The sequence below is a fragment of the Herpailurus yagouaroundi genome, unplaced genomic scaffold (assembly GCF_014898765.1).
Source record: "Herpailurus yagouaroundi ecotype Mexico unplaced genomic scaffold, PumYag 159, whole genome shotgun sequence".
In the NCBI taxonomy this organism is placed as follows: Eukaryota; Metazoa; Chordata; class Mammalia; order Carnivora; family Felidae; genus Herpailurus; species Herpailurus yagouaroundi.
In genome coordinates, this window is record NW_024412400.1 from 71,014,293 (window position 1) to 71,033,865 (window position 19,573).

Below are 19,573 nucleotides of genomic sequence, written 5' to 3' on the forward strand. Positions count from 1 at the left end.
GGAAACAGGCTCCAGGCTCTGAGCCATCAGCCCAGAGCCCGATGCGGGGCTCGAACTCACGGACCGCGAGATCGTGACCTGGCTGAAGTCGGACGCTTAACCGACTGCGCCACCCAGGCGCCCCGTTCTCAGATTTTAAGAGTCTCTTATGCTTTGGCTCTCTCCCACTCTAACCTCTTTTTTTTTTCCTTCCCCTCCCCAATGGGTTTCTGTTAAGTTTCTCAGGATCCACATAAGAGTGAAAACATATGGTATCTGTCTTTCTCTGTATGGCTTATATCACTTAGCATCACACTTTCCAGTTCCATCCACGTTGCTACAAAGGGCCATATTTCGTTCTTTCTCATTGCCATGTAGTACTCCATTGTGTATATAAACCACAATTTCTTTATCCATTCATCAGTTGATGGACATTTAGGCTCTTTACTTTGGCTATTGTTGAAAGTGCTGCTATAAATATTCAGGTACAAGTGCCCGTATGCATCAGCACTCCTGTATCCCTTGGGTAAATTCCTAGCAGTGCTATTGCTGGGTCATAGGGTAGGTCTATTTTTAATTTTTTGAGGAATCTCCACATTGTTTTCCAGAGTGGCTGCACCAGTTTGCATTCCTACCAACAGTGCAAGAGGGTTCCCATTTCTCCACATCCTCACCAACATCTATAGTCTCCTGATTTGTTCATTTTAGCCCCTCTGACTGGCGTGAGGTGATATCTGAGTGTGGTTTTGATTTGTATTTCCCTGATGAGGAGTGACGTTGAGCATCTTCTCATGTGCCTGTTGGCCATCTGGATGTCTTCTTTAGAGAAGTGTTTATGCATGTTTTTTGCCCATTTCTTCACTGGATTATTTGTTTTTCGAGTGTGGAGTTTGGTGAGTTCTTTATAGATTTTGGATACTAGCCCTTTGTCTGATATGTCATTTGCAAATATCTTTTCCCATTCTGTCAGTTGCCTTTTAGTTTTGTTGATTGTTTCCTTTGCTGTGCAGAAGCTTTTTATCTTCATGAGATCCCAATAGTTCATTTTTGCTTTTAATTCCCTTGCCTTTGGAGATGTGTCAAGTAAGAAATTGCTGCAGCTGAGGTCAGAGAGGTTTTTTCCTGCTTTGTCCTCTAGGGTTTTGATGGTTTCCTGTCTCACATTCAAGTCCTTCATCCATATTGAGTTTATTTTTGTGAATGGTATAAGAAAGTGGTCTAGTTTCATTCTTCTGCATGTTGCTGTCCAGTTCTCCCAGCACCATTTGTTAAAGTGACTGTCTTTTTTCCATTGGATATTCTTTCCTGCTTTGTCAAAGATTAGTTGTCCATACTTTTGTGGGTCCAATTCTGGAGTCTCTATTCTATTCCATCGGTCTATGTGTCTCTTTTGGTGCCAATACCATGCTGTCTTGATGATTACAGCTTTGTAGTAGAGGCTAAAGTCTGGGATTGTGATGCCTCCCGCTTTGGTCTTCTTCTTCAAAATTACTTTGGCTATTCGGGGCCTTTTGTGGTTCCATACAAATTTTAGGATTGCTTGTTCTAGCTTCGAGAAGAATGCTGGTGCAATTTTGATTGGGATTGCATTGAATGTGTAGATAGCTTTGGGTAGTATTGACATTTTAACAATATTTACACTTCTAATCCATGAGCATGGAATGTTTTTCCATTTCTTTATATCTTCTTCAATTTCTTTCACAAGATTTCTATTGTTTTCAGCATACAGATCTTTCACATCTTTGGTTAGGTTTATTCCTAGGTATTTTATGCTTCTTGGTGCAATTGTGAATGGGAACAGTTTCTTTATTTGTCTTTCTCTTGCTTCATTATTAGTGTATAAGAATGCAACTGATGTCTGTACATTGATTTTGTATCCTGCAACTTTGCCAAATTCATGTATCAGTTCTAGAGGACCCAATATATAGATTTAGGAAACAAAACTTGTGAGCTTTTAAAATAAAGATATGAAAAAGAAAATCTTAAGTAATTGTTGGAAAAATGTACTTGCTATTTCTGACAGGAGATGCTATATAAAAACTCCATTTCTAGGAAACAGATTCTGATTTCATGCATGGATGCTTTGGAAAAATTGATAGGTCACAAATGGTTACTTAACTAAATTAGCTCTTTCTTTAATTGAACTAAGTGATTCAACTCATAAAAGTAGTCCAACTAGGTTTTGCCTACTGCAAAAGAGAACCCTCAATAAGTGAATAAATAAATGAAAGAATGCAGGGATGGATGCATGGGATGGATGAATGGATGGGATGGAGGTTGATATATCTTCAGATTCAGCCAGAAATATAAATGTAGTCACTAAAATAATGAAATTCTTTAAAATAAAATGGGAAATAATAATGAGTAATAAAAACAAAGCTGTTTCTCTAAAATAATCCCCAGGTAAGAACCAAAATATAATTTGTAACATACAGATGATACAGGGCACTGAGGAAGGAAGCAAATAATTAGGGCAAAGGAAAGAACTGATTTAAATATAAGGGGAAAGTAATAGGTATTATGCAAAATAAAGAGAGCCACGTCTGTAGTTAACCCAGACTTATTTTGTCTTATTTAAACTGATTTGAACTAATAGAGAGTTAGGGCTTCTGATGCAATAACTGATCAACACAGATCAAACAAGTCATGTAAGTAGTAGGGCAGGGGCTGACAGCTAAGATGGTGGCCAAATATGACAGAGATGTCAGAGAGGACGAGATCAAATTTTTCGTATCTCTAAAACATTGAAATGGCTGGATGTTTCCTTCTCAGCATGAATGTGTTTAGACTGTCTGATAATTTATTTCACAGATAGAAACATTACTCTGTTTTCTCAGTCAGCATTACACTGGAGAGAATCTTTCATGTAGAGCCAATTCTGATTTTTTTTTTAATCTCGAGGCAATGAGTCTTAATTATTTCCTGTAAATTAACTATTTTTTTAAGTATCATGTAATAGTGTGTGGCACAGTGAGCTAGAAGCTGAGAAGAGTGGAAGGGCCGCTGGCATGTTACCAATGAAAGAGGAAAGCACGTGGCTCCAAGTCCTTAGACTTTATCTAGTTTACTAGTGAGATCCTGTTTCTAAAAACATCACAGAAACATAGAAGCCATATAGCGTATGCAAGGAGAATATTCACAATACAATGCTGTTTTTAAATTTTCATAGGGAAAAAATAGCATGCACACTATGATTACAGAAGTGCAGAGCACATAAATGTGAAAAAAAGACTAGAAGGAAATACAGAAAATTGTTAACAGATGGGTATGATTAGTGACATCATGTTAATTTTTTCTTTTCAGGACTTATCAAACTTTTTGATGGTATAATATAATTATTAATTTTTAAGTTACCTATAAAAGACATTTTAGATCTAGAATCATTTAAATTGAAGGAGACTATGTTCATTAAATATACACACACATACATACACACACACCAGTATGCAGTTTGAATTCTCCTAAAAGGCTTCACATTTAAAGATAAACAAAACTAACATGTATGTGTTTCCAATTATTTAATGATGGAATCTTTAATTTCTAACTTTTGTTCATGTTACCTATAATACAACTTAGTCAATAGAGTTATAGATGTTTTGGTTTTTCTCTCTGAAACTAGATATGCTAGACAAACTGGGAAACATGATTTCTCTTCATATGGAGATATTAGGGAGAATACAATTCATCAAATAATAGTAAGCAGTATACTAACTCTTGCAGTACCAATAGAAGATAAAACAGTAGCAATGCTTCTTTCTCAGACTTTCTGCCTATAAACTTCCACAGACAGCAGAGATCTGAGTGCCAGGACAACTGTGTCCATCACCAACAGATTCCTATGCCTTTGTGCCTAATTGCTGTCATCTCCCTACTCATTTTCCTAATGGCCCACATGCTTGCTGTGTTTGAGCTCATTTTGGAGAACACGTTACAAACATTATTAAGTTTCTTATAAATAGTAAGTTGTTTTTTTTAAGGCAATAAAAATCTTTTGAATTGGAGGAAGCAGATTACTAAGACTTAATAAGTGGAGTTCTGAAAATAGTCTTTCAGACAACCACCTACTTATAATAGGAGGACCCAGTTGTGTAATACAGTTACTCAGTGCAAAAAAGAGTTAGAGAAAAGTAAGATACAGTCTGGGGAGAATGGAAGATATGAGATATAGAAAATAAAACTAGGAAGCCGTTAAGTTCACACATGAGTGTGAAGTCCTCGCATAGGGTAATGACAGGAGGACAATAAAACGGGGAGAACATTGGGCTTTGTCATTAGAAGTACTGGTGACATGATCTGAAATGCAGATGATGACAAATGGAGCCTTCTTAAGGACAAAAATAACAAGTTTTCTTATAGTCACTCTAAAGTTTTCAGTTGTTGTTTTTTTTTTTAAGTTTTCAGTTTGGAGGAAACTTCCAAAGAAGTTTTCCTGTAGGATGTTTTAACTGAAGGGCTGCACCACAAAGGAGAGACTGGGTAAAAGACTAGGATATAGGAAAAATTAACTTGCAGGTGAAGATTTAAAACAGAAAAAGAGGATAGTAGCCTCCAAAAAATAAACAAAGTTTAAGAAGAACTAGAAAAAAAAGTTTGGGGACTTCCCATGGTTGAGAGACTATAGGAGAAAGAGGAGCTGGTGACTGAAGGGAAAAGACACATAAGAGAGTGGGAGGAAGGGCAAAGTGGAGTCTGAGAAGAGACTGAAGTTACCAATAGAACGTCTATCACTGAGGTATAAAGTAATAAGAGGTCTAGGAAGCTTTTAAATCTGATCAAGAAGGGCATCTTAGTGCCATTGAAAAAACTGGGTCTAATTTAATGGTAGATGCAGAAGCAGAGGGGCCAGGTGGTCAGACTGGATTGGGGCCTTCCAAGAGGATAATATAAGGTCAATCAATGACTACAAAGCATATCCCAGGTAGTCTTTATTTTTATATAGATGGGGGAGTTGGATTTTTAATATATAAGCATTGAGGACAGGAAACAACAAAAAAGACTGATGATTATAAAGAGAGGAAGGTAAGTATGAGCATAATGTCCTTGAGAGAGAGAGAGATAGATGGGGTCAGGAGAAAGACCATGAACCAAATGGTTAGCTTCAGAGGGGTAAGGGCATAGAAAACAGACACGAAGACATATAAGGGAGCTTGGGAAAGGACTATTTTTTTTTTAAGTCAGGAGAAGTTATCCAACATGATTTATTTATTTTGAAAGAGGGAGTGTGGGTACAAGCAGGGGAGGAACAAGGAAGGAGGGAGGGAGGGAGGGGGGCGGGGAGAGAGAGAGAATTCTAAGCAGGTTCCTTGCTGTCAGCGCAGAGCCTAATGTGTGGCTTGAACTGACAAACCATGAGATCATGACTTGAGTCCAAATCAAGAGTCAAATACTTAACTGACTGAGCCACCCAGGTGCCCCTAAATTGACTCTTCAAAGACCAAATTTATATCTTGTTTCAACTAGAAGGAAATAAAAAGTAGGATAGGGGACAGGTATGTACAAAGGCATAAAGTGTGACCGGGCCTGTGTTTGGGGTGAAATAAGAAGTTCAGTGTGGCTGGAGAATAAGGTGTGTGTCAGAATATGATGTATGTAGGGAAGAAGCACAAGACACCTTCCTTTAAAAAGATTCTAGGCTAGGGGGTTCCTGGGTGGCTCAGTCTCAGTCAAGCATCCAACTCTTGTTATCAACTCATGTCATGATCTCACAATTTGTGAGTTCAAGCCCCTCGTCAGGTTTTGCTCAGTCAGTGCAGAGCCTACTTGGGATTCTCTGTTTCCCTCTGTCTTTGCCCGTCCCTATCTCTCCCTCTCTCTATCTCTCAAAAATAGATGAACATTAAAAAAAAAAAAAGATTCCAGGATAATGATGGGAGTCACTTTTATCACTCATCCTAGTAAACAGCTTCTTGAGAGCTAAGTCACCTCATGTGCCCCAAGACATAGCCTCACATTCCTCACCAGGCAACCCCTTGCTGTCTACTGCATGCATTTGATGTGTGTGCTCACAGTAAATAAGTAAAATTGAATCTTGGCACAGCTGGTTGGGTATCAGAGCACTTTCCATTATGCAAACTTCTCCCATTATGCTGATATTTGCCTATCCAATGTAAATTGAAGAGCTGATTAAGCACTTATGTGATCAGTAGAAAAAGTCTACCCATGCAATTCTAAGTCTTTTTTGAAAAATATGTTTAAAAAAAAACAACTGAGATGGCTATATTATAATGGTTTTGAGAAACTTTCTTCCTTACATCTTCCTTTTAAATATAAAGCATCAAAGAGTCTTCTTTTGAAGGCAAAATTACTGCTTCTAGTTATAAGATATTAAAGGTAAGGTCATTTTATTTTCTGTGAATACATTTGAAATTACTGATAATTGGTAGAAATTTTTAGTTTAAGTCTTTTGTGGATTCAGGCATATATTTATTCAACAATATTTTACTATGTACATTTTACTATGTACTATTTTAAGTACCAGGAAACATGATATGTGCCTGAGATAACAGTGAAAACAGACACAATTCCTAGTCTCATTGAGTTTACAGTCATATAACACAAATAAAATTGATAAAAGCTGAAGTGTTACATAGGAAAGAAAATATCATGATTCCATAAAAGTATAATACTCAAAAAACCTGAATTGGAGATGAGTGAAGGCTTTTCTGAAAAAGTAACACAAATTAAAATCTAAACATTGAGTATGCATTTAACTAGAAAAATAAATAAGATGACTCTTTAATGAAGGAATACAGGGAATATGCCAGGAGAGTAGATTTCAGGTGCTCTCACCACACACACAAAAATGGTAACTGTAACTCACTGGGTTCAAACTATATTACAAAGCTATATTAATCAAAACAGTATGATATTGGGACAAAAACAGACATACAGATCGATGGACCAGAATAGACAGCCCAGATATAAGCCCATGCATATACAGAAAACTAATTTATAAGAAAGGAAGCAAGAATATACAATGGGGAGAAGGACAGTCTCTTCAATACATAGTGTTGGGAAAACTGGACAGTCACATGCAAAAGAATGAAACTGAACTGCTATCTACACCATACACAAAAATTAACTTAAAATGGATTAAAGACTTGAAAGGAAAACCTGAAGCCATAAAACTCCTAGAAGAAAATACAGGCAGTAAGTTTCTTGACATCAGTCTTGGTGATGATTTTTGGATCTGACACCAAAAGCAAAAAAACAAAAGCAAAAGTAAATAATTCAAATAGTATCAAATAATTCAAATAAATCAAACTAAAAATCTTCTGCTCAGCAAAGTAAACCATCAACAAAATGAAAAGGCAACCTATCGAATGGGAGAAAATATTTACAAATCACATATCTGATAAGAGGTTATATCCAAAATATATTTAAAAATTCATACAGCTTAGTAAAAATAAAACAAAAACAAAAAATAATCAATCTCAGGGTGCCTAGGTGGCTCATTCACTTAAGTGTGTGACTTCAGCTCCAGTCATGATCTCGCGGTTTGCGGGTTCAAACTCTGCATCAGGGTCTGTACTGACAGCTCAGAGCCCGGAGCCTGCTTTGGATTCTGTGTCTCCTTCACTCTCTGCCCCTCCCCCACTCACAATCTGTCTCTCTCTCTCTCTCAAAAATAAAACATTAAAAAAGTAAAAATTAAAAAAATAACCTATCTGATTTAAAAATGGACACAAGATCTGAGTAATTTTTTTTTTTCCTAAAGAAGACATATAGATGGCCAATGGTATATGAAAAGTTGTTCAGCGTCACTAATCATCCGGTAAATATAAATTACAACCCCAATGAGGGGTGCCTGGGTGGCTCAGTCAGTTGAGCGTCCAACTTCGGCTCAGGTCATGATCTCACAGTTCATGAGTTCGAGCCCTGAGTCGGGCTCTGTGCTGACAGCTCAGAGCCTGGAGCCTGCTTCTGATTCTGTGTCTCCCTCTCTCTCTGCCCCTCCTCCACTCATGCTCTGTCTCTCTCTCTGCCAAAAATGAATAAACATTAAAAAAATTAAAACCCCAATGAAATATCACCTCACACCTGATAGAATGGCTATTATCAAAAGTAAGAAATAAAAAGTTTAGGGAATATGAAGGGAAAAGTGAACCCTTATATTGTTGGGAATGTAAATTGATGCAGCCAGTATGGAAAACAGTATAGAAGTTTCTCAAAAAATTAAAAATAGAACTATCATATGATCCAGCAGTTCTTTCATAGATAAAAGGTTCAAATATTTATATATATACACAAAGAAATATTATTCAGCAATAATAAAGTGAAATCTTGCCATTTGTAACAAAATGGATGGACCTTGAGGGCACTGCACTAAGTGAAATAAGTCAGAGAAAGACAAATACAATGTGCTCTCACTTTATGTGGAATCTAAAGAAAGAAGCAAAACAAACAAGTTCATATATACAGAAAACAGAGTGGAGGTTGCAGGAGCAGGGGTTGCAAATGAATATAGTGGGTCAAAAGGTACAAACTTCTAGTTAGAAAATAAGGAAGTCATGGACATATAATGTACAGCATCATGACTGTGCTTATTAATATTGTATTTTGTAGAGTAAATCTTAAACGTTCTCATCACAAGAAAACAAATTTTTTGCAATTGTACGTGGTGACAGATGTTAACTAGACTTACTGTAGTGATCATTTTGCAATGTATACAAATACCAAACTATTATATTGTACACCTGAAACTAATATATTTTGTGACGTCAATTACACCTCACTTTAAATAATGGTAACTATTTGAGAAAATGATATATTAATTAACATGATGGAAGTAGTCATTTCACTGTGTACGTGTATATCCAACATCATGTTGTGTACTTTACATATACAGTTGACTCTTGAACAGCATAGGGATTAGGGGCACTGACCCCTGCATAGTTGAAAATCCGTGTATAACTTTTAAGTCCCCCAGAATGTAACTACTAATAGCCTACTGTTGACCAGAAGCCTTACTGATAACATAGTCAATTAACACATATTCTGTATGTTATATGTATTATATACTGTATCCTGACAACAAAGGAAGCTAGAGAAAAGAAAATGTTAAGAAAATCTAAGGAAGAGAAAATACATTTACAGTACTGTAACTGCAAAAAGGCAGGATATAAGTGGACCCACACAGTTCAAACCCATATATATACACATAATTTGTGTGGAAAAAAAGAAGTGGGACAACCTTGTGGCAACAGGGAGCCAGCAGAGTGATATTTACATACTTATCCTCATTATATTCCCATGTAATTGGAGTGCAGAAGGATGTGCTAGAGCCCCCCATGGTCTTCTAAGAAGCGTTATAAAACAGAGGTAACAGGATAAATAGTTTTCACCTTGAGCAAAGAGTCAAATCCCTTTATGACAGGAGATCAAGGGTGAGTTATCTTCCTTTAAGGAATACCATAGTGAATGATACTCTGCCTACTTGGTTCCTTCGAGGTCTTCATTTTTTTTTTAAGTTTTGTTTATTTAAGTAATCTTTATACCCAACGTGGGACTCAAACTCATGACCCTGAGAACAAGAGTTGCATGCTTCTCTGACCAAGTCAGTCAGGTGCCCCTCAGGTCTTCATTCTTGATAAAGGATTTAATACAGTAAAGTTTTCCAAGCAGGACATGGAAAGCAGGAAGATTTCTTTGATGTTTCCCAAAAAGGAAACTGCTAGATTGTTAGTAAGGGACCGCATCAAATCACCGGTTTTAAGCATTTTAAAAAATTCTATGTCCTAGAATAAGTAAGAATGAAGCAATGTAAGGCAGTAAACATACCTAACTGTCTCAGGTTTATGAATGAGGGCTCAGAGGAAGAAAAATAATGAATAGCACAAAGATGTATTCTAGGTCTTTTTAATGCCAAGAGGAGTCTGGCACAAAGAAACACATTACCCTTTCCTTCAGAGAGTGACAGAGAGTGATATTTCCTGACGTTGCATTGAATTTGTTTCACTTTCTTAATGTAGCGTCTCTCAGTATGTGGTTTCACATTTGTTTATGCTCATGTAGCCAACTGTGCATTGCTACAAAAAGGAATCTGAGGTCTAAAAGAGAAGCAACATTTTCTTCACCAAATGTAAATTCCTGAAGAAATCACTCTTCCCTGAAATATAAAATTTGAATAACAATTTTTAACGTTTTGTAAAAGTCTTGTAATAGTTATCTCTCCAGCAGCCAAACAAAACGGAGTTCTGTGTGCAGATCAAATCACTTTGATGAGCTGAGCAGAGCAGCAGCAATGTCGGTAGTCACTGTACTTCATCTCTAGTTCTGTTTTGATGGGTTCAAGAAACAGTATATCAAAGTAGGCTACAAAATCTCATCAAAGAAAATCAATCGAATATGGTAGTCAAGATCATATTATAGAACCCATTTTTGGCAATTTTCTTAAAGTTTTACATAAAGCTGTTCAGAATCCAGACTTACTGCTACCTAAACTCTAAATTGTACAAATGCTATTGTATGTAAGAGCATGTCTGCATACAGATGGGCAGCCTAAAAGACCCCTATTTCCTATGACAAGCAGTACTATGAATTCTTAAATGAATGCAAACAAGGATTTATGTTGATATATCTGTGGTCCCAAGCCCTATTGCATCAGTACCCCATAGATTTGAATGGTGTAGCAATCGATTCAGCTAGTAGACCAGAGTAAAACACTGTATTATTTCTCAGAGTTTTCTTCTCTTTCATACGTTTTTTAGGCTATTGTTTGGTAGTGCGAGATTTCCCTTCATTAAAAGCTCCCATTTAATTCTAGTGCCATAGTAGTAAAGATCCTCTGGCAGCAAAGCTGTTAAAAGAGGGTATAGCATGCACCAGGCAATGCTCGCTTCATTCCCTGTGAGCATCAAACAGCTGTCATTCAACTAAATGAGTTGTCATTAGCAAGCAGATTTTCACTCCAGCCTTCTGGAGCCATGCAAAGAAATCTAACTGAAGTAATAACTGTTGGAGGAGCCCCGATAGAGTTTGGAGGCGTAGGGGTCCCCTTCCCCCATTCTCTCTCCTAGTGCATTAAGCAGTCTTTCTCAAGTGTGGATATTTGGCTTGGATCTGGTGACCGAAAATTACCTCTGAAATCTGGCACAGTATCTCAGCTCTAGCATGAATGTTCTCGCCTGTCAGCCAGCATTACTGGTAGGCATCCCAAGCATTGCCAAGTATTCACCAGAGGTAGGGATAATGGATAGGCTACAGTGACTTGCAAAGAGGAATGGTTTCCTTTCTTCAGTTTAGAATTTCTGCGAGAAACTATTGCCTCAGCTTTCTTGGTCTACGTTTTTAGTTTTACTATGGTGATTTCAATACTTACCCCAAATTCAGACCTCATCATACTAATGGATTTTCAACCCCAGACTCAGTCTTTCTTTCCCATAAATGGCACATCTTCATGTGCCCTATACACCATTTCCTCATGCCAGAATGTGTCTTTGTGTGATTTAATGTTTTTCCATCGTACTCCTAAATTCAGACTAAATAAAGAAATAGTCACACTTGTGAAGCTATTGGGCTTAGAGATAAAAGGAAATTGTTTCATTGATTCAAAAAACATTAAGTGGATCCCTATGAGAGTAGTTGTCCCCAGTGTGAAATCCCTCGCTACTTGGGGGCTCTAAAAGATATTAATAAAAATCTTCAAGTTGCTTTAAATATTTCAAAAATTAAAATAGTAATCAGGTATTTGCCTCAAATGAGATTATATAGGCTAACTAAAATGTCAGGTTTCTTTGCTTTGGTTGGAGTTATATTATACCTATGGCATTCTCAAGGTGATTCTTCCAAACTGTGGATATATTTCATTATATAATATCTCCTGACATGATGTACATTATAACTAAAGATACTGCCTTAGATATCCTTAATTTTTGAACACTTGATTATAGCTATCAGCATAAATTCCCACACATCCCCCAATAGTTCTAAACTTCAGTGCAAAGCATAGTCAGGATTGTAACATTAACCTTGAGTATAGATGATTTTGTGACAAAACGAAGTGCGTAATCCCTTTACAAGATTCATCAGCTGGCTAATGAAGAGCAGGGAGCAGCAGGGTCGCCTGGAGAGGAGGAGCCGGGCAGTCACCCAGCCCCCCCTACCAGCCCCTTCATCAATAACCTCACAACATTCACGCAAGTACAAATCTGGGCAAAATGACCATCACCATGTCATGTGCCTCTACAAATGTTTATTTCAGGATAAGCTCGTATTGGCATTTACATTTTTGAAAGAGAAGGAGGGGCAGAGAAAGAGGGGGACAGAGGATCCGAAGGAGGTTCTGCACTGACAGGAGTGAGCCAAAGCAGGGCTCAAACTCACAAACCATGAGATCGTGACCTGAGCCGAAGTAGGACACTTAACTGACTGAATCACCCAGGTGCCCTAGCTTTTATATTTGTTTCTTAAGTGAGGACATGAATCATGCTAAATAAATACAACTTGTCAAACAAAATCTTTCAGACTATAAAGTCCATTGATAAGGGACGGAGAATAACAAAAGTGGTAGAAGTTCTTAGAAGTTAGAAAGTGTGAGATTTTACATTCTAATCTATTCCTTAATGATCATTTTTATCTTTAACTTTTATTCTTGGTAGGATGGAAAAAATACAGAAAACTACAGAGAAAAAGATAACAATGCACACGTAAACCCTCACTGAATGAGTAAATGCTCATATTTTTTTTAATGTTTACTTATTTTTGAGACAGAGAGAGAGAGAGAGAGAGAGAGAGAGAGAGAGAGACAGTGTGTGAGTGGGGGAGGGGAAGAGAGAGAGGGAGACACAGAATCCAAGCCATCAGCACAGAGCCCAATGCAGGGCTCAAACCCACAAACTATGAGATCATGACCTGAGCTCAAGTTGGATGCTTAACTGACTGAGCCCTCCAGGCACCCTGTAAATGCTCATATTTTGTCTTTTTTTTTTTTTTTACTTAATTTATTTTACAAAAGAAATAAAATATTTTGGTTAACACTGAGCCCTCCTGGAGGCCTTCCCCAATCCCATTTGCCACATCCCCTTCCTAGACACAACCATTCCCATGAATTTGATCTCTATCTTCCTAATCCATGTTTTAATGCTTTTGTTTATATCTCCATAAATAGCATAGATTATTGTTTTATGGGAATTTTCAAATTTATACAAATGCTATCATACTCTAGACATGACTTGATACCTTGCTTTCTAAGCTTTAACACTGTTTTTTAAATCACGTAGATTTAGCTTTATTTTACTATTGAGTAGTTTTCTATTCTGTAACTGTACCACAATTTATCTTAATGTCTTTACTTATGGACATTAAGGTTATTTCCTATCTTTTGTGATTACAAATGATAACGGACTGAACATAGTTATGCATGTTTCCTGACACATAGGTATTGGAGGCAAGATTCTTGGGTAAGAATGCAACAAATTGAAGGCTTTCAGATGGTTTTAGGGAAGGTCTATAGGATTTAAAAGATAAAAAGAGCTCATTAAAACAAGCACGGGAAAGGTACAGCAGGATCACTTTGGGATGTTAACAGAACACTTTGTTGAGGAGGAGGAGGAGGCTAATTTGTTTTTTTTTCCAACGTTTTTTTTTGTTTTTTGTTTTTTGTTTTTTTTTTTATTTTTGGGACAGAGAGAGACAGAGCATGAACGGGGGAGGGACAGAGAGAGAGGGAGACACAGAATCGGAAACAGGCTCCAGGCTCCGAGCCATCAGCCCAGAGCCTGACGCGGGGCTCGAACTCACGGACCGCGAGATCATGACCTGGCTGAAGTCGGACGCTCAACCGACTGCGCCACCCAGGCGCCCCGAGGCTAATTTGTTTTAAGTGGCATTTTTCCAAAATACATTTAAACAGAACTAAGAAAAATATCAGATTTAATTCCTGATTACAGAGTGACACTACTTTCCTAGAAAGAAAACTCTTCAAAGCAGGTAAAGTGATAACAGACACGTTTTGTTTCTGACAAGATAATGTCCTCTCTAACATCAGCCCCCCAAGCAGGATCCCACCGCTCTACTCAAGCCTCCCTACTTAGCACACTGTGAACAGAATTTATATATTTCCACCTTTCCCAGGCCTCTGCTTCCGCTGGGCCCAGCCTAGAAGGACTCGGCTCTGGTTCACAGAGTTCTTTGCCTCTTCTTGATCCCTGTCATACTTAGCCGGAGCATCTCACTCAGACTTCATCACTGACATCCTTGGTGCAAGTGACAAGGGTTGTGATACGATGCCAACCTAGGTCTTTAAGATCAAGCAATTTTTTAAGATCAAGCAATTTTCACATGCTGCTGCCTCCAAGTTCCAAGCTTTCTGTAACAATGACAGAAGAATCTAGAAACAGCCTAGTTTCTTTTCTTGAGTGGCAGCTTTTCTTTCAAGTGAGTCATAACAATAATGCCCATGTTAATGAGACTATTAGAATAAAAATAGCCAACACTTATTCTAATAGTCTTGATATGTACCATCATACTTAATACACAAGTATATATACTTGATATGTATCATGACACTTAATATGTGTCATCTCATTTAATCCTTACAATGACTGTGAAGAAATGAAAGGCCAGAGAGATTAAGTCACACAGTTCATAGACAGCTGAGTCAGGCTTCAAACTAGGTCTGCCTCATTCCTCAGCTGATCATGTTAAATTGTCTTCTATATTAATAACTAGAGAAACATGTTCCTTTTGTGTATAAGAAATTAATAAAAACCACCCTGTTTTCACCCATGGGAGAAAGGAAAGGCAGTATGGCGGGGTGTAAAATGTGTCGATTTTGAACCCACTTCAACTTGAGTTCAAATCCCACCTCTATTATTTATTAGAAGTGTGGTGAGTTATTAATTGCTTACATCCCTACTTTAAAATAGAAAGTCCCCTGGGTTCTTGTCTATTGATATACAAATGATACTTAGTCTGCAGTTTTTCTTATTCTGTATTACACAGTGTTTGGTGCATGTTTCTGTTTCAGCAGCTACGTTATATTAATATTATGCTTTTATATATTTATTCATAAAATCCATTCATTAGGCACCTGCTTGATGTACCAAGCTCTACTCCAGATGCAGGAACACAGTTGTGAAGTTCACACAATAGCACTTGCTCTCATGACATTTAGATTCCAATAGAGAAAGAGAATCAATAAAATATAAGTAAGTATCTATACATAAACATCTTTATATTGTGACATAAAGCTAGATAAAACTATACAAAGAGCTGAGATTGGGTGATAGAGAGCAACTTGGTAGCTATTTTAGATTGAGGAATTAAAAAGGCTTCTCTGACAGAATGAAGTTTAAGCTGCTAAGTGAGTCACAATAAGGAGCCAGCCTTGCAAACACTATGGGAAAAGAGGTCCCAGGCAGATGAAAGAGCTACAGCAAAGAACCCATATTCTCACCTTACTAGACCATGAGCTACCCAGAACCATTTTAAAGTGTTTCCGATTACTTTCCTGTGGATGATTTTAACATGTTACTCTGTTCCTTACATATTGATGAGCCATTACTGCAACGATGCTATGTAACAAATCAGACAATTTATCTGCTTAAATTCCTTCCATGACTTCTTCTCCTTGGACTTGGAATAAAATCCAAACTGTAAAGTGAAAACTTCACAAAGAAGAGAATCACGATTTATACATCTGGTTTGCCACAACGTCTCCTGTACTTGTTTTGGTGCCTGACAAGAAGTAAATGCTGTACTGGTAGAATAACGATGAAGGAATGCATGCATGAAGAACCTGGGCTCTGTGTCCTAGCCCTTCATTCCCTTCAAAGGATTGTGACTCACCTTCTCATTTATATTTTAAACCATTCTCTTACCAGTACTGGCCCTTTGGCATTCAGCACATGCCTTTTTTTACCTGAAGAACAAAAACAACTTAGAGCAACAACAGAAAACCCTTTCTTTGATTCCTTTAGCTACCAACCTTTTTCCCTCTTAAGTGGCACACTTGTCATTCACACTTGGAAGGTCACTTCTACCTACTATAAAGTTGTAAATTGCCCATGACATATATATTTGTCAAAGTCAATGGGCATATTTTTCCTCACCTGACTAGGTGACTGCAATTCCTTTGGTGGGTGAAACTCATTTTCTTTTAAGTATTCCGCACAGCACTGCTTCTGATCAAGGAACTCACTTCACAGTAAAAGAAGTGAGGCAAATGGGACCATGATCATGGAATTCACTGGTCTTACTATGCTCTCCATCACCCTGAAACAGTTGACTTGATAGAATAGTGAAATGACCTTTTGAAGACTCAGTTATAGGGCCAGCTAGATGGCAATTCCTTGCAGAGCTGGAGAAAGGTTCTCCAGAGGTGCTTTATACTTTGAATCAGCATCCAAGATGTGGTGTGGATTCTCCAATAGCCAGGATTCAGGGTTCCAGGGATCAAGAAGTAGAAATGGAAATGGCACCATTCACCATTACCTCTGGTAACCAATCAGTGAAATTTTTGTTTCCTGTGTTTGTTGCTTTATGTTCTGCTGGTGTACAGATGTCAGTTCCAGAGGAAGTAATAGTTCTACCAAGGGACACAATGATTCTACTGAACTGCCACCTAGCCAGTCTGGGCTTTGGATCAATGGCAAAGAAGGTAACTGTGGTGTTGGCTGGGGAGACTGATCCTGACTACCCAGGAGAAATTGAACTACTACTCCACGATGGAAATAGAGAAGAGTATGTCTGGAATACAGGTCATCTCTTGTTATTACCATGCCCTGTGATTAAGGTCAATAGAACCTACAATAACTCAATCCAGGCAAGACTACTAATGATTCAGACCCTTCATGAATTAAGATATGAATCACCCTGTCAGGTGAAAAACTGTGACTAGTTAAGGTGCTTGCTAAAGACAAAAGGAATACAGACAGAATGGATGGTAGAAAAAGGTTGTTAAAACACCAGCTAAGACTATTTGACCAGTTACAGAATTGAGAACTATGGTTGCCATTAATATTTCTTCCTTATTTTGTTCTGAATACATCACACACACACATATTTATATATGATATATATAAAAGCAGTCTTTGTTTTGTTTATGATGTAACATAAGATGTATTGATGTTATATCAGTATTTAAGTATTGTTAATTCTACATCAAAGTATTTAAGTTATGGAATATCAGGAGAAGAGTAAACACCACTAATGGACTTTACCTCCTTTCTGAGGAAAGGATTAGTGCATTTTCAGTTGTATGCAGGATAGTTGTCTCGTGTTAGGCAGAATTATGACCTTGTTAATTATCTTTATTTGGAGATTAAGTATGGTTTAAGGTGACCTATGTGGGTGCCAAGTTGATAAGGGGTGGACTCAGGAAGGTTAATTTTGTGTGTCAACTTGACTGGGCTAAGGGATAGCTGGTAAAACATGATTTCTGGGTGTGTCTATCAGGGTGTTTCCAGATGAGATTAGCTTCTGAATCAGATTAAGTAAAGAGGATCATCCTCATCCACCAGGACAGGCATCATCCAATCCACTGAGGACTGAGGGCCTGAATAGAACAAAAAGGCAGAGGAAGGGCTAATTTGTTCTTTTGGCTTGTCTCATCCTGGTCTTGGACATCAGCATTTCTAATTTTCAAGCCTTCAGACTCAAACCCATATTTACACCATCATCCCTGAGATTCTTCGGCCTTTGGAATCGGAAGCATGATATTGGCTCCCCAGTTTCTCAGGTCTTTGAGCTCAGATTGAATGACACCACCAGCTTTCCTGGTTCTTCAGCTTGCAGAGGGCAGATTATGAGACTTTCTGGCCTCCAGAATCACATAAGCCTATAATAAATTCCTATAATAAATACCCTCATATATATTTGGTTCTCCAATACCCTAATATACTCCCTCTTGCCTAATTTTCTTTCTATTTCTCCATCCATCCTTTAATCTTCCTCACAGCCTATTTCCTCCTCATTGTTCCACCCTAAATGGTTCATTCTCACCTCTGTGTTTTTACTTATGAATAACTCCTCAAGAAATAAACCTAAACTCATGGCAACAACTAATATCTACATGACTATAATACTCATGCCTGAACATTACTCTAAATATCCCCCAAGCATCACAGACTTATATAATAATGGGTTACTTACTGGTTGCTTACTATATAATACAGGAACTGAGCTTAGAACTTTACAAACTTTTGAAGCAGATATATAATTATTTTCATTATACTGAGGAATAAACAAGGGCTTAGACAGGTTAAGTGAATTGTCCAAGGCCACAAAACAGTGACGAATCTAGGATGTGAATCTGCGTTTCCTGACTCTGGAGTCCATGATATGCAATATTATGTTATACTGCTTCATACTCAATGATTATTATAGCTAATTACTTTCAAGTATCTTAATTGCAAATTATGTTGGATATAATTCATCAGAATCCAAACTGAATTTAATGTATTAAACATAAAATGTTTTCCTAACAATATTCTTTCTGCCTAGAAAACTTTATGCCTTACTGTTCTGTTTGTTTAAAATTGCGTATCTTTACCTCTCTTCCTGAAGATTCTTTTGGAAAAAGAAACTTCAGGATAAAAAAATATATATTAAAAAACAGAATGCATCTGCTTTGATCAGTTCATGGTTAAAAATGTCCAGCCTCATTTTTTGTTTTGTTTAGCTTTGTTTTACTTTGCTTTTGGTAATGCTCTAGTGGGCTATTTATACCAGGAAATGGTAGACAGCCAGTGTCTTAATGGTTGGATTTCTTTTCTCTGAGGGATTAGGTGAAACAGGCATATTAAGAAGAGATGCTATTAGAAAAATGGATCAAACATTTAAATGTCTAAAGGCCAGGGACAAAGAGTTGAAATAGGTGATGGTTAAGTACATGGATCTGCAGCCAGATGATTGATGTTCTATACCCACCTTGCAACTTGGCAATACAAAAAATCATTGAAATCAACTAGCCTCCTATTTCTCACTTGTTTTTTTTTTTTTTTATTTTTAAAAAAAATTTTTTTTCAATGTTTATTTATTTTTGGGACAGAGAGAGACAGAGCATGAACAGGGGAGGGGCAGAGAGAGAGGGAGACACAGAATCGGAAACAGGCTCCAGGCTCCGAGCCATCAGCCCAGAGCCTGACACGGGGCTCGAACTCACTGACCGCGAGATCGTGACCTGGCTGAAGTCGGACGCTTAACCGACTGCGCCACCCAGGCGCCCCTCTCACTTGTAAAATAGAAATCATAGCACTACCTACCACCTGAGCTTCTTATTGGTGCTGATAAGATCTGCTATGGGAAGGACAGTGCCTTATACACAGTAAATATTCAACCCAAGTTGGCCAAGTTATTATTGCCTATACTTTCTTCCATGTCCACTGGCTCCATATGGTCCACTAGAAGGTCACATGTCAGACACTCAGGGTTGCAGCACATAGCATTGCAGCACATTCTACCAGGCATACTCATCTAATTTAGATAGACATTGATATATGTTTTAATCCCAGAAGACACAAAGAAGCATGTGAGTGAGCCATGACTACTTAAGGAAAGGAAAACCACCTGAAATTCCTACACACTTGGCTAGGTGCGGCAACATCTACCAGTTTGTGTGGAGCAGAGAGAAACTGGATTTAACTACCCCTGG

At 37.7% G+C, this 19,573-nt stretch overlaps 1 pseudogene; it reads left to right on the top strand.

The window, feature by feature from the left end:
- LOC121034226 (inositol 1,4,5-triphosphate receptor associated 2-like) overlaps positions 1-19,573 on the top strand; it is an 86,392-nt pseudogene that overhangs the window by 32,322 nt on the left and 34,497 nt on the right.